Genomic DNA, 13,785 nt, shown 5'->3' on the forward strand with positions numbered 1-13,785 from the left:
GGTTATACTCTCAGACCCCTATGTACCCCAGATTGGGAATGGCTGGGTTATAGGATGGCTGCTAATATTTAACTAGAAATCAAAGCTTTGAATGTGGAAATTTCTCTCTGAATTTTCATACTGAGATAAAGCTGAAGATGGTTGAAATTTTTACAATCCACTAAACAATCTTCTTGAAGATGGATATAAGGGTTCCTGATATTTATTGAATACTGAACATTGAAGACAACTCACTAAAATGTGATAACAGGCTTTAATCACTTGTTTGATAGCTGCTACCTTTTACAGTTCTTGCTAGAAAACTCACAACAGTAATTTATACCCTCTACTAGGACAACATGTTTGTTGCAGTAATTTGTTTGCTGTGTGTTTCTTTTCTTTTTTCAGGATGTCCAAAGAAGAAGCAAGATTATTTTGGGTCATTGATGATAGAAGACAAGATGGATTCTAATTTACAAACAAAAAAGAAAGAGAAAAGAAAAAAGAATATATGGTTATATACAGTGTTATTTATATGATTCTAGTCTTTTCATTGTATTGGATAATTAAATTTCATGACTAGCTATTGTCTGAGTGACAAAACATAAGGTTTTTAATTTAAAGCTTTATCAATCTGAATTAAAGTTAATAAATATAACAGAACTTAGAGATTTTGGAAGTGACAGACAGGTAATTATCTTGTATCTTGGTTATATGCTGTCCCTGCTTAGTCACTATAGAATGTTTCCAAAATTAGAGCTTTTCTGTTTGGTGTTTCATGTTCAGTCTCTTTTCTTTTTTTTTTTATGATATCAAAACTTTGGAAATGGGGAAGCTCTATAGTTTAGTAATTAGTTAGACTTAGACATCCTACAGCTCATTCTCAACTAAACTAAAAATTATTTTATTACAGGTTGTAGCTTTTACAGTAAGGAAGGTTTGTTTTTAGAACAGGTACGATATTTCAATGCTGTGGTCATTCTCAAATATATTTGTTCTAAAAACAAATTTTCCTAACTGAAAAGCTGAAACTTATAATATTATAATACTTAATCAGTAAGTAAACTCAAAACGAAACTGTTCAACTCCAAATGCTTTGATGAAAGTAGACATTCTGGTTTGTAATTCAAAAAACCTTTTGGCCATCTGTTATTCATTTAGTGACATTCAGTCAATTTCTGCTTGTAGTTAGTATTGTCATCTTCATTAATATATGCAGTAAGTGTTTGTGACTGAGTTAGGAATAATGCATTGTTTTTTTTTAATTGTGTATTTTCTCTTGTGAATATTAATTAATAATCTGTATGTTTTCAAAAAAAGTGCTGTTAAAAATTGTGTTTTTTGCAGCACTTGCATATCACTCTATGATGTTCATATTTTTAACATGTTTAAGTTGTCTAAAACTAGCTTAATGTGTATATTTTGTTTGCTCATAATGGTCATTGGCTTTAAAATGGTGTTAGATGACCAATGTTCACTTCTGATTACAGTGACAAAGTTAGTGGCAGGAATTTGAAAAATTATGAGTTTTTGTATCTTTTAAGTATATATCATGAAATTATATTAAAAACAGGGAAACATGAAACATTATGTTCTATTGGTTTACTGAAAGAATGGTAGATATGCAATTCCCTGTTGATGATAAACAATAACATTACAACTGTTCTTGAAACTTTTATGGTCAGCTGTTGCATAAAGTAGTTTATTTTACCAGATGAAACGTGGTTTTTATCAAACTATTCTTAATATAAAAAGCTACTTTCTCTACTTGTGTTATAGTTTTAAACTCTTTTAGGCACATAAGCATTTTTATCCGTGCACATACTATAAAAGATAAATATGAATAACTTGCTTCACATCCTCTGGTGAGTCAGCAATAATTCTCTGGGCTTACAATGCTAAATTCTGGGGTTTGATACCTCGTGGTGGACAGAGCAGATAACCAAAACTTTTGGCCTGGCAATTAGAGTGCTTGATTTGTAATCACTAGGTCACTAGTTTGAACCCTGTCATTGAACATGATTATCCTTTCAGCTCTGAGGGCATTATAATGTGACAGTTATTTCCATTTTTCTTGGGTAAAATAGTAAGCCAAGAGCTGGCAATAGGTAATGCAGACAGTTCTTGAGTAGCTTTACACAAAACTGGACAAAGTTTCGAAGGTAGAACCTCCATTTTTCAGTAATGAGTTTGATGTGTAAAATGTGAAAATTAGTTGAGCTATTTTATGTGGCATCTATAGCAGCCAACCATGACATCATAGAAGCATTTATATAGGTTTTGAAAATGAATGTTGGAGGTGTGGTTGTGATTTCTGGTGTGTTGGAAATCATCAGAAAAGAATTAGGGCAAAACAAGTCATTAGTCAAAGCCAAGGAAACAATTAGGGAAAATATTGAAAAATAAATTAAGGTGAATTTCAAAAGTAATCTGATGACACATTGATAACAAAATATAAATAAATATAAGAAATAAATAACTTATTTAAATAATAAAAAATTCTCTGGGGTATAGAAAGTTGGAAATTTACACAATTGATAACTAATTTCTTACTGACAGAATGGATTAAAGGTGGAAGGTCACTGATCCTAGCATCAGGATTCTATAAATATGAATATTATTCAGATTAGCAGTTTACTTTATCTGCTTTAGAGTTAAAGGCAAATAAAAATGGTCAGAAAGTTTGAATTATTGGACAATGGGAAGCCCTTGCTTTTGTTAATAGAAGACTTATGTTTCTTGAAACATTCTCTTTGTCATTTGAATTTGTCCACCATGTGAATGGTTATATTTTTACCTAAATTGTGTTGTGAAAGTAGTCTCTGGTGATTTTATTAGCTTTTAATTGTGTTTGTTGGAGAAAGTGTCTGAACCTCAAGTTGCAATATATACTATATTGCAAGGATTGCAACAATGTGGGATTAAGGGGAAAATTCATAATTTTAATTTTTTTAAGGAAAAAAACAACTGTAGTTTCAAGAAAACTAAGTTAAAATGGTCTGTAAGTTTAAACAAATATAATTTGTTTTCAGATTATGAGATATTTTTATATTTAGGATGACATTTAGTTACAAAAGGAAGTCTTTTCATTCTTTAATGGTGGATTTTTTAAGCATTTTTGTTATTCACATTATTTTGTGTCAATCTATCAGTTTCAGTGTCTGTAGCCACTTTGTAGCAAAGTTTATTTGATTTCTTGTGTGTATGTGATCTTTAATGACTTCATCAATGCAAAGTTTTGGAATAAATCCTTAACTGCAGTTGATATGTCATTTAGTTTGAATTGTGAAAACAATGTTGCCACTGTTACAGATAGTGATGATAGATTGAGAGAGTTTTCTAGTGTTTTAGTGGGTATTCTTGTTCTGTTTTTTTCAGATCACTCCTTTAGAAGCTTTATAATATCCATTATTTAAAAGTACACTCGTAATCACATTGATCACACAGTCAAGTGTTCTATATGTTATCATACAAGTGCTTGTGATCCTATTTTCATTTTAAGTATGTTTTGCTTTTGAGCAGAAATGACATTGGTAATGCATGCATAGTTACAAAAAGTCAGTTTCATAAAGCATTTTTGAGTCAGTGTTCCAAGACTTTCAGCAGTCTACATTTTTGTTTAAACTATATTTCTTCTGAAATTTGGTCTTGTCAGAAGAAATATTACAACTGGAGTCACTTAGAGTTAACTGTTTGAAAGTTCAAGATAACAGGTGTTTGCTATCAGATTTTATACTTGCTGCTGTGTATTTCAAACCCTGCACTGTGTTTTACTTTAGGAACTAGGACTATAAAGTTACTTTGGCAACACCATCTGCTTGATAAGGCATAAGAATCCCTGTTACTACTTCATTGGATGCTGGATTTTGCTGTAGGAATTTGTGTTGTAATGTTAGCTTCGAGTGCTTTTGAAATTAAAGCACTAGTTTGTGAAACAGACTACAGCATCTGTTTGATGTGTAATGAAAAGGAGAAGTAGAGTATCTGCTTAATTGCAAATTTACAAAGTTATTAAAACTACATCATCAGTTTAATAGAATACTGTGCTCACATCTTGAAGCTAAGCTTTAAGGTAATTTCTGGAAAAATACAACAGGTTTGTATGGCAAGTTTAGTATTATCAAGTGTAAGAGTACTGTTCTTTAGAATTTGTTATTGTTAAGTGAATAATACTTGCACATGTATACTTAGCTATTGTGGATCTGTTGAAACTAGTTCTATGTAAGTTCTGTATTCATTTATTAAGCACATAAAGAGTAAAATGGGATGGATGGCAACTGCCTCTTGTAAAAAACACAAGTGTAGAGGACATTGTTTCTAAAGTCTTTCTGAAGATGGCAGCTTTTTGAAACGTGAATACTCTGCCTAAACAGTCTATCCAAGAAAAGCACATAAATCTTGAGTTTGAAATCTTAAGAATAAACTAATTAAAAGGTTGTATAGTAAAATTTGAATGGTGATGATGTTTGATGTTGGAATTCAATTTATTGTCATTAATAATTTGATAGATTTAATTTTTTACCTTGCTATTGCATCTGAGTATAGTCTAGTTGTTATTGCGGTAAAAAAAAAAGAATTGAACTTCAAACTTTGAGTCTATAGATGTATTATAAGAGTGACAATCAGATCCCTCTATTTAATTACAGTAGCCCTAGAGCTGGTGGTAGATGATAGTACAAAATTAGAGACAGCTAGCACAGATACATGTTTTGTTGCTTTGTGTTTATATCCAAAACAAACATTAATAGTAATTTTAAGTGTAATGTAACAGATTCTAGTTTTGAACTTTTTAATTTGTCTATCAAAAATGTTAATACATTTGGATCATGAAGATTATACAAGTTGTGATTTAGAATTTGGAGACTTGGCATATCATTTGTACTCAATGGCTTTGGAAAATAAAGGAACATGGATCTACTTGATACACTAGAACCATCCAGAAAGAGACCTGCAACATGTCATACCACAGCCTTGGTAATCGAAGTGCAGTGCTTCATAACAGGTGAGAATCTATGAATACAAAGGTCTAGTGGCAAAAGCTGTTCACATATCCTAGGCAACAGTATGCCACAGAATCAAGAAGTGTCTTCAACTGAAAAATTGACACAAGTTGCATATACACAACATAACTTCAACCATCACATACCATAAGCAAGCAGAAAATAAAAAGAGTATTCATGCTATTTCATACAAACACACCAGTTAAGTTGCCAGATGCAATGCTTAATGATTTCTGTGAGATTGGACTGTTGTTATTGTACATTAGATATATTATGGGAAGCAAGTAGGGAAGATGGGTTTGCTTTAAACATGACAGCCTTATAATGAAACTTTTTGCAATGGAAACTAAACTGTAGGGCTGTTGTCAAGTTGCATGGTCATCAGATAGATTGTGACTGGATATGTTGACATGGGCTGTAATAAGGTGGGGAATTTCCAAAATTGTTTTAATAAAACAGTCAACTTCACATAAAATGATTCTGGAAACATGTTTGGCTGATTCCATTGGTTTTCTTAGTTCCTTATGGAATTTCCCTCATTTTTTAATTCTCTTCTTGTAGCAGATTTGGCAAATATTAAGCTATCTTGGCAACATTTTTCTGTTTTGATTCAAGATTGTGGTGAAGTTTTCAAGTCGAGAATGATAGAGATTTCTCTTTATTTTTTTCACCAATCTTTAATGGACTGTGAATTTACTTAAATCCTCATTTACACCCTGTTCAGTTTTTGATGCATCTGGAGATCTTAATTCAATTCCTTTCAGAAATGTTTACTGCTTTTACTTGTGAAGTAAGTGAGTTGGGAACCCAGAATTTGACTTGAATTTGCCATGATATAGAATCACAAATTAATTTCCACTGGCCTCATGATATGGATTCTACATCTCTTGGATGATGACTTTGCCAAAGACTGATCAGGTTTATATGTATATGCTTTTCTCTGATTAGGATTCTGTCATGTATATTGTGACAAATATTTTTCATGGCATTCTGAATTATTCTGGTGTTTTTTTTTGGCAGCTTACTCTTCTTTAGGATATAAAGTTGTACCCTTTATTTTCACTGCCCTATTGGAAACATCTCTTGTGCATTTTCACAATTGTAAACCACCAAAGTTGGGCTCATCAGATAGCTTTGCTCTCCACACAAGATTCACTTGGCTAACATTTGGTTTGTATTTCTGCAACATTTTGAATGTCCTTGAATATAGAATTTCTTTTCACTATTGGACGTTCAGTATTTAGAAATCAAAAGCTCAAGATAACTGTTGGTAATTATTCACTTTCTGTGAAGATTATATGGAATGTCTACTTTCCACCTTTTGGTGGTTTTAATGGTAAGTATTCATGGTGCCATTTCACTTCAGGTCTGTAGACTGCCAAACCTCTGTAGTTACCATAAGCATCACCATTGTAGCAGCTTAACTCAGTGTAAAGACTCGTTTATCCTAGCACCTGAATCTTGATTCTGCTTTGTGTTTCTTGGTCAAATTGTGGCATCACTACGGTTCTACCACCACCTCTCCATGCATTACAGCTGCTTCTCTATCCTCCATTCTCTTCTCCTCTGATTGTGGATATTGTAGGTCAGATTATTTCAAAGGTATTGTGTCATATTTGAAATTAATATTTTAGAATTAAAAAATGAAGTTCAGAGAGATACCTACCTCAACTATAATTGATCTCTCCCACTTCCCATAACTGTGGGTCAAGTAACAAATAAAAAGTGGTATATTTATATTGTAATTTCTTCAATGAACTTGACTCTTTACAGTAACCATGTGTATCAAGTAACAAACAGAAAGTGGTATATTTAAACTACAATATCTTGATTTATAAATGAATCCGATTCTATAAAAATAGTTTAATGTCTGTAGAAACAAAAGTAAGAGGTATATTTATACAGTAAGGCTTTGATTACATAAATGAAGTAAATTTTATAAAATAGTAGTATGTTGTGTATAAGAAACAGTAACTTTTATGAATAAATTTGTATATTATTGTAATATCTTCTCTAAAATACCATAGGTCTTTCATTATAGTCAAATGCCATATTTGCGTTGTGTTATTTAGGTGGGGAACATTTGTTAAATTGTCCTATAAACTGTTCTAGGTAAATGAAGATCCACTTATTAATTGTTATGTTACAAAAATTAATGAAGCATTCTATGAAAGTTTTATGGACAACTAACTGAAAACTTGACCTTGTGTATGTATAAGAGAAACTGTGGTAAGTTGTTTCAGCTCTCCATGTAGCTGTAGTAGGATAAAAATAGTGTAGTGGAATCTTTGTTATCATTAAATTAAATTTTTTTATACTCAGAAGCAAGATAACTGGGTTTAGTAATTAACAGCAAGATAGATGTTTGGGACATAAAAAAATCGGAATGTTTTGGGAAAATAATACAGTCCTACACTTTATTATTGTATGAAAAAAGTGTTAATCAAAAGGTACTTGTAGTGGGGCAATAATTATATATATATTAAAGGTGTTGCAGAAACAGCAGTATAGCCTTATCTGCTAGAGTAATACTGTATTTATTTTGATTGTCATTGTTTCTTTGTAGACAAAATTAATTTGAGTGTAAAATTGTATAAAAACTGCACATAAGTTTTATCGAAATTTGCTTAAATATCTCATGCTACAATAGTAATATAAAACTGTGTAGAAACAAAAGTATATATCTTTAAATTGTTATCAATAGAACAGAATCATGTTAATGAAAAAAATTTGCCAACGTGAACTACCTTTAATGAAAATGTTTGTGTTAACATAAAACATTTTGTTTTGAGTTATTATTCTGATTCTATCTGTACATTATGAACCAGGGTTGTATTGTGTTAACCATGGAATGTTCACACATTAAGCACTTGTTATTTTAAATTTCTATGTTACAAAACTGTAATTTTAACTGTAAACTATGCTTAATTGATCATCATGATTTCAACTATAAAATGTACATTTTACAGTGGTATTTTGAAGTGTTAAGACTTGTTTGTTTGTCCAGGGTTGAGTTCATGTTCTAAATCTGTTTTTACTTTGAGTTACTCATAACGGCAGGATTTTCATAATGAGCTACTTGTACAAATATTGGAACAGTACATTTTAAAGTAAGAACAGTGCTCAGTGATTTTAACTGAGATTAACATAACAGAACTACAATATCCATAAAATATAAACATATCGAGTGGTACTATCCATGAAAACGTGAATTAGTGGCACTGGATTGTATTAAGTTGATTACTTTCTTAGCCTTAAAAATAGATTATAATGAAACTGTATCTAAGGAAACAAGAATTTGTCAATTGTAATCTGTGTATGTATGGTACATTTAACTTTAAAAATATGCTACTATTTAACTCCAAATCTATAGAATGGGCCAGAATTGTATTAAATACCAATTTTGACATTACTTGAATAGCGGTTTTAACTGGCAATTTTCTAATGTCTCTTTTTTTTTAATTTTTAAAATTCTCATACAGGGGACTTTTTTTGTATGTGAAATTTTAAGTTTATGTGGTGTGCATTGTCTCAAAGACATAAACTGTCTCCCAATGAATCAGGACACAAGACTGGCATGGTAAATCAATTATCGTGAAAAATGTAAAAAGGTACTAGAAGAAAAGTACAAACAGACAAAGCAAAGAAAGAATAATATTTTTCTGGAAGTATATGCAACTATGGTTGGTGTAAGAAATAACGTACTAAAATTACCAGGTGGCTAGTCAAATATTAGTATCCCTTTAATATTTTACCATGTGAGAGTATAATCTAAAATACTGGATTGAAATTGGTAACTTCACGAGAGAAAGAAAATCTATATGATCTCAAGAAACGTAAATACACAAGGGTAGTTTTTAGATGGCATTTTATTGTGTTGTTTCCTGGAATAAATTGTTTTCCTTGATGGATGTAGTTTTCGTACTATATTAACTTTTAAAGTTACCTTCGGCAAACGCTGTGAAATAAAACTGGCATGATGACAGCTTGTTAAAAAAGTAAAGAATTTTCTCTTAAAAGCCTTGAAAGACTACTAAAGAAATCGTCCCACGATACATAATCCCTGGGATTCTTCACAGTGTCGGCGTGCATCTCCCAATCTAGAAACAGTTGGAAGAAACGGAAAGATATAGAAGATGAATTTTGGAAATGTCTCATCCAGAAGGGAATTGATAGTTATGAATTTGATCATTTTTATTTTCTTGTGTCACAAAAATATTGGATTTTAACTAAACATATCAAACCAGATTCTTTATTTAACAGGCCAGTCACAGGTATGATAAAATTCCATTATTTTCTTGTGGGATTGAATATAAGGTTGATTCCGTACCCTTCCCGATACTTTATTTTTCCAAATAACTGCCACAGTAATCGTAGAAGAAATTTTAGATGTTACATTTTTCAATATAGCTGACCTTGCTGCACACGAGCTTACTTCAAATTGTTAAACAAAATCAGTTTAATAAGTTCAATTAAATTTGTCCTGCCTTTGACACAGGTTCGTAGCGCTCACTTATACTAAAGGTAAGTGAAGTTTTTCTCTATTCATAAGCATTATCATTGGTGGATTGCATATGTTTAACCAAAATTGTTCCATGTTTATAATAAAGTATGTAGGTTTAAAACGCGCTAGTAAATATGCTCAAAAATAAAAAGACTCAGTACTTTAAAAGGCCGTTGGAAAGACTGAATAGAGAAAGCATACAAGAGAAGCATCTAGAGGCGAAGGATGGATAGAGAATATGGAAGGCGGAAGAGTTGGTGTGATAACCTTGTGACGTGCAAACTGTCATGAAAATAGAAAAGATGGCTGCATATCAAAATACCCCTAATTATTGTTATCAGAGCTGAAAGTGTTTTACTAAAGAGCAAGACAAAAATAGCTTTACCAAAGTAGAAAATAACTATTTCTTTAACGATATATTTTAAACTAGAGTACTTTTAAGTGTGAATTTTATAATCTTTCAGAATTACATTTTACGGCTAAGACTGTTTTTTACTTCATTTTACATTGGAATTGTATTTTTTTAACTTCACATTTAATTAATACATCAGGATTGCGATAGCTTCAAGTTATGAAAGTACAAGAATATTTACATTTTATTTGTCAGTTCTCTTCTTACCTTACGAAGATGTGAATCATGTATATCAAAATGTGACTTTTAATGAACAAGTGTTAGGGTTTTTAAAATACACTCTTTTTTCTTATTTGGAATTCTGCTACTTAATGTAACAATTTCATTAAAACTCCTTACATTTTAGAACATATTTTGTATTTTCCGTGAACACTCAAGTTAATGGCATAGAATTTTCACTGCATCAATTTATTCTTCACGCGTGTCTGTTTTAATATACGTGGTGGGCCAGATTTGTTAAATTTTAGTATATTATTTTTTAACTTGACTCTTTTTGTTTGTTGTTAGGTATGAAGCTACACCGTGGGTATTGAAACCCGATTGTTAGAGTTATAGTCTCTCAGACTTATCACTAAGCCACCAGAGAGCTAGCTTAACAATGGCCTAGGACTAAATTAGTTGTACCATTCGATTCTTCACTTGTGTGTCAGGATTACATTTACTTTGAAATCTTCACTATATTAGTAACTTTTGTGAACACTAATGTATAAATGTCTATCTGGTGCTCCGCAAAGATATATTATGCGTACCTGTGTTGTGTGTTTTTTTTAATCGTTTTAAAATAAAGTGGCCAAACTGTAAAACGAAACCGTGACCAAGCAAACAAGTCCTGTGACGATTCTGAGAAAATTTTTCAAATGTCAACTCATCTATTTATTCAAAACCATGTAATTAACTGAGGGTCTATAGTAAACAGTAAGAATTTAAATTAAGTAAATATTTTAAACGTACTTTAGCTGGCCATATAGTTTCAGACCCCAGACAACCGTATAGTTAAGAAACTGGTCTACAAGCATAAAGAAGTTGACCATCTCTGATTTAGTTAATGTTGTTAAATTCCACTTCTTAGAACAATATATTTGACGTGAAATATTAGCCAACTTTATACTACGTTACAAAGTGCTTTGTATCTATAACCTGTGTAATTTAAACGATTTGTGTTGACTTCAAACTGCATACGTAATAAAACACGCACTCAATGGTAACACCACGTGTAAGAATAGTATTTTTCATTTACTGATGTCCTGCTGTGAGTCAGTGTTAAGTTTGAGGATTGCAACGCTAAAATCTGGGATTACATTCTCCACAGTGGATTGTAGCCAATTGTATAGCTTTGTGGTAAACAAACAAATGCAAATAAGTATATCTGTCACAAGACATTATTATTAAACCGTTTATATTTTAAATACTACATTCTTTATCTAGTCCCTTAGGGATTTCCAATAATTCGAATATCGTATAATAATAGCATTCCAACCATAGTATCTTTGCTCCTATTCATTGCCGACGAAAAACACAAAAACAGTAGTGGTAGGAAAACTATATTTAAACTATTTGATTCAACAAATACTAAATATGCTTAAAACTACGATATAGGAGTAAGCCTACATGAGTAATTAAACAGTTGATAAAAGTTGTACTTGTAATGGAATCAGATGAATTTACAATAATACATTTTCGGTAAAGGCACAAATGAACAGTAACATTTTCAGCCTTAGTTCTATACGTTTGAAGTACCAATAGTTTTTTTTTCACTGTAAAATAATTTTACGCTATTATAACAATGAAGTTTTAACTATGAATTCAAGTGGAATTGTATAGGCTACAAATTCTCCGTATACAAGAGTAAGGTGTTTAATTATTTTTTTACTTATGAGTAGGTGTGGACTAGAACATAAATATTATCTTCCAACTCTAGACCAGGATCTGGTTAAATGCAAATTTTTAGAATTAAAATAGCAATAGATTTTATCTGTGAACTATTAATCGATCTACAGGGATTACGTTATATGTAAAATCTAGTTGTATGCAGAGCGATATTTAAATTAAAGGTTGTATTCATGATTGTTTGTTTTTTGTGCTGTAAGAAATTTTTTTTACTTGAATATGTGAAATTATGATAATATTTTGTATAACGACAAAATATCATACATTTCCAAACACTAACTAGGAAATGATGTCGTTATTAATGAAAATTTAAAAAAAAAGTTCTTCCGTACCTAAAAAATGTGTTGTTATATTAACTTTGTAAAATATCTAAGTATCGAGTTTCTTCTTAAGTTTTATTCAAGTGAATTAAGGATCATCATCAATATTAGCATATATTTGTTGGTTTTTAAACATTAGAATGTCATAAGATAAACTGCTCAAAACCTTCAGATGTTTTTATAAGCTATTGTAAGAATTTTGTTCATTGGTTTGACACAACACGTCTAAATTGTTGTAGCGTATTTTTAACTGTTAAAGTAGAATAGGTTCATAGTGATACTATGGTAGTGATAAATTTGTTTTCACTATTATTATGGCTTGGAGAATCTATTACTTTTAGCTTGTACAGTTTTGAAAATAATAAGCTTAATTGATGTATTCAGGAGATCAGGACAACGCTTCAAGCAACAAAATTCAATTTAATCACTTTATGTCCGAGTTTCAGATGTGAAAAATGATTTGGAGCGTACATACAATAATATTTTCCCTAATGAATGTGAAATTTTTGAGTTGTCTTTCATTACCAATATTCTTCGGAATCTGAATTTTACTGGTAGAAAAAATGCAAAACGTAATCTCATTATTAGCTATATCGATGGACATTTTATAGACGTTTTATTTTACCTCGCAAAACTTAATCATCACAATACCTTCTTACTTCCTACACATCTAAGGTCTTTTTCGGTGTTAATAGAAGATTTATAGTTGTTGAAACGTTCTCTAAGAATTGTTTGTGTATGTCCCACATATTGGTAATTGCAATTTTTACACTGTATAAGGTAAATGGTGTTTTTTGTTTCATAAGTGATTTATTTGGATATTTTAAAGTTTCTTTGATTGTGCTTGTCAGAAAATGAATAAGTAGATTTTATGAACTTGCAGGTATGACAACGAACTTTATTACATGGACGACAAACATTTTTTGGGTGGGATGTAATTCACTTTTTCGTGAACAAGGATATCTTTTAGAGTTCTTCTTTTTCGGAAGGAGACAACGGGAACTTCAGGAAATATCTGCCTAAGGCGATCGTTCAGTTGTAGGAGATGAAAATGTTTTTCAGAATTCGTGAAACGTTTCTGAGTTTAAACTGACAGGTAGTAATAAGAGGAATTCTATTTGAAAGTTTAGTATTGCTCTGATTTAGGATGTTTTTCCACTGAATGTTGTTAGCCTTTTCAATTTGTCTGTCGATTTCGGTATCTTTATATCCTCTTGTTAACATGGTTTGTTTTAGATCCTTGGTGTGTTTTCTGTAGTCTCTTTTATCTGAGTATATTTTCTTTATTCAAAGAGCTTGACTGTAGGTTATGTTTCGTTTAGTGTGAGAGGGGTGACGGCTTTTATAGTGAAGGTATTGTGGTTTGTCTGTGGGTTTTTTGTACAAGTCAGTGTGTAAAATTCCATCTTTTAGAAAAACAGTGACGTCAAGAAAGTTAATCTGGGTAGGCAAGTAATCACAGGTAAACTTGATTGTTTTGTGAAAGGAGTTTGCATGTGAGATAAATTCTTTAAGTGATTTTAAGACGGCTGTAACGTTTCCATGTATGACGTTTTACAGGGCTTAGTTGTAAAAGCTGGTTTTCAATATGGCGCCCATTGCAATACCGTTAACCTGAATGTACATTAAAGTCGAAGTTGTTCAGAGTTAAAACCAAGCTGGCAAGATCATTTACTGTTTGAG

General features: G+C 31.2%; 1 protein-coding gene across 2 annotated transcripts in view; it reads left to right on the forward strand.

The window, feature by feature from the left end:
- The window catches only part of LOC106459870 (serine/threonine-protein kinase PRP4 homolog), a 96,013-nt gene extending 87,127 nt beyond the window's left edge, over positions 1-8,886 (forward strand). For both annotated transcript variants that reach the window (XM_022386430.1, XM_013919543.2), the window contains one exon: positions 388-8,886. The gene's annotated coding sequence lies outside the window, so the exon portion shown is untranslated. The remainder of the gene's footprint in view (positions 1-387) is intronic.
- The last annotated feature ends 4,899 nt before the right edge of the window (positions 8,887-13,785 follow it).

The sequence above is a fragment of the Limulus polyphemus genome, unplaced genomic scaffold (assembly GCF_000517525.1).
Source record: "Limulus polyphemus unplaced genomic scaffold, Limulus_polyphemus-2.1.2 Scaffold671, whole genome shotgun sequence".
NCBI lineage: Eukaryota > Metazoa > Arthropoda > Merostomata > Xiphosura > Limulidae > Limulus > Limulus polyphemus.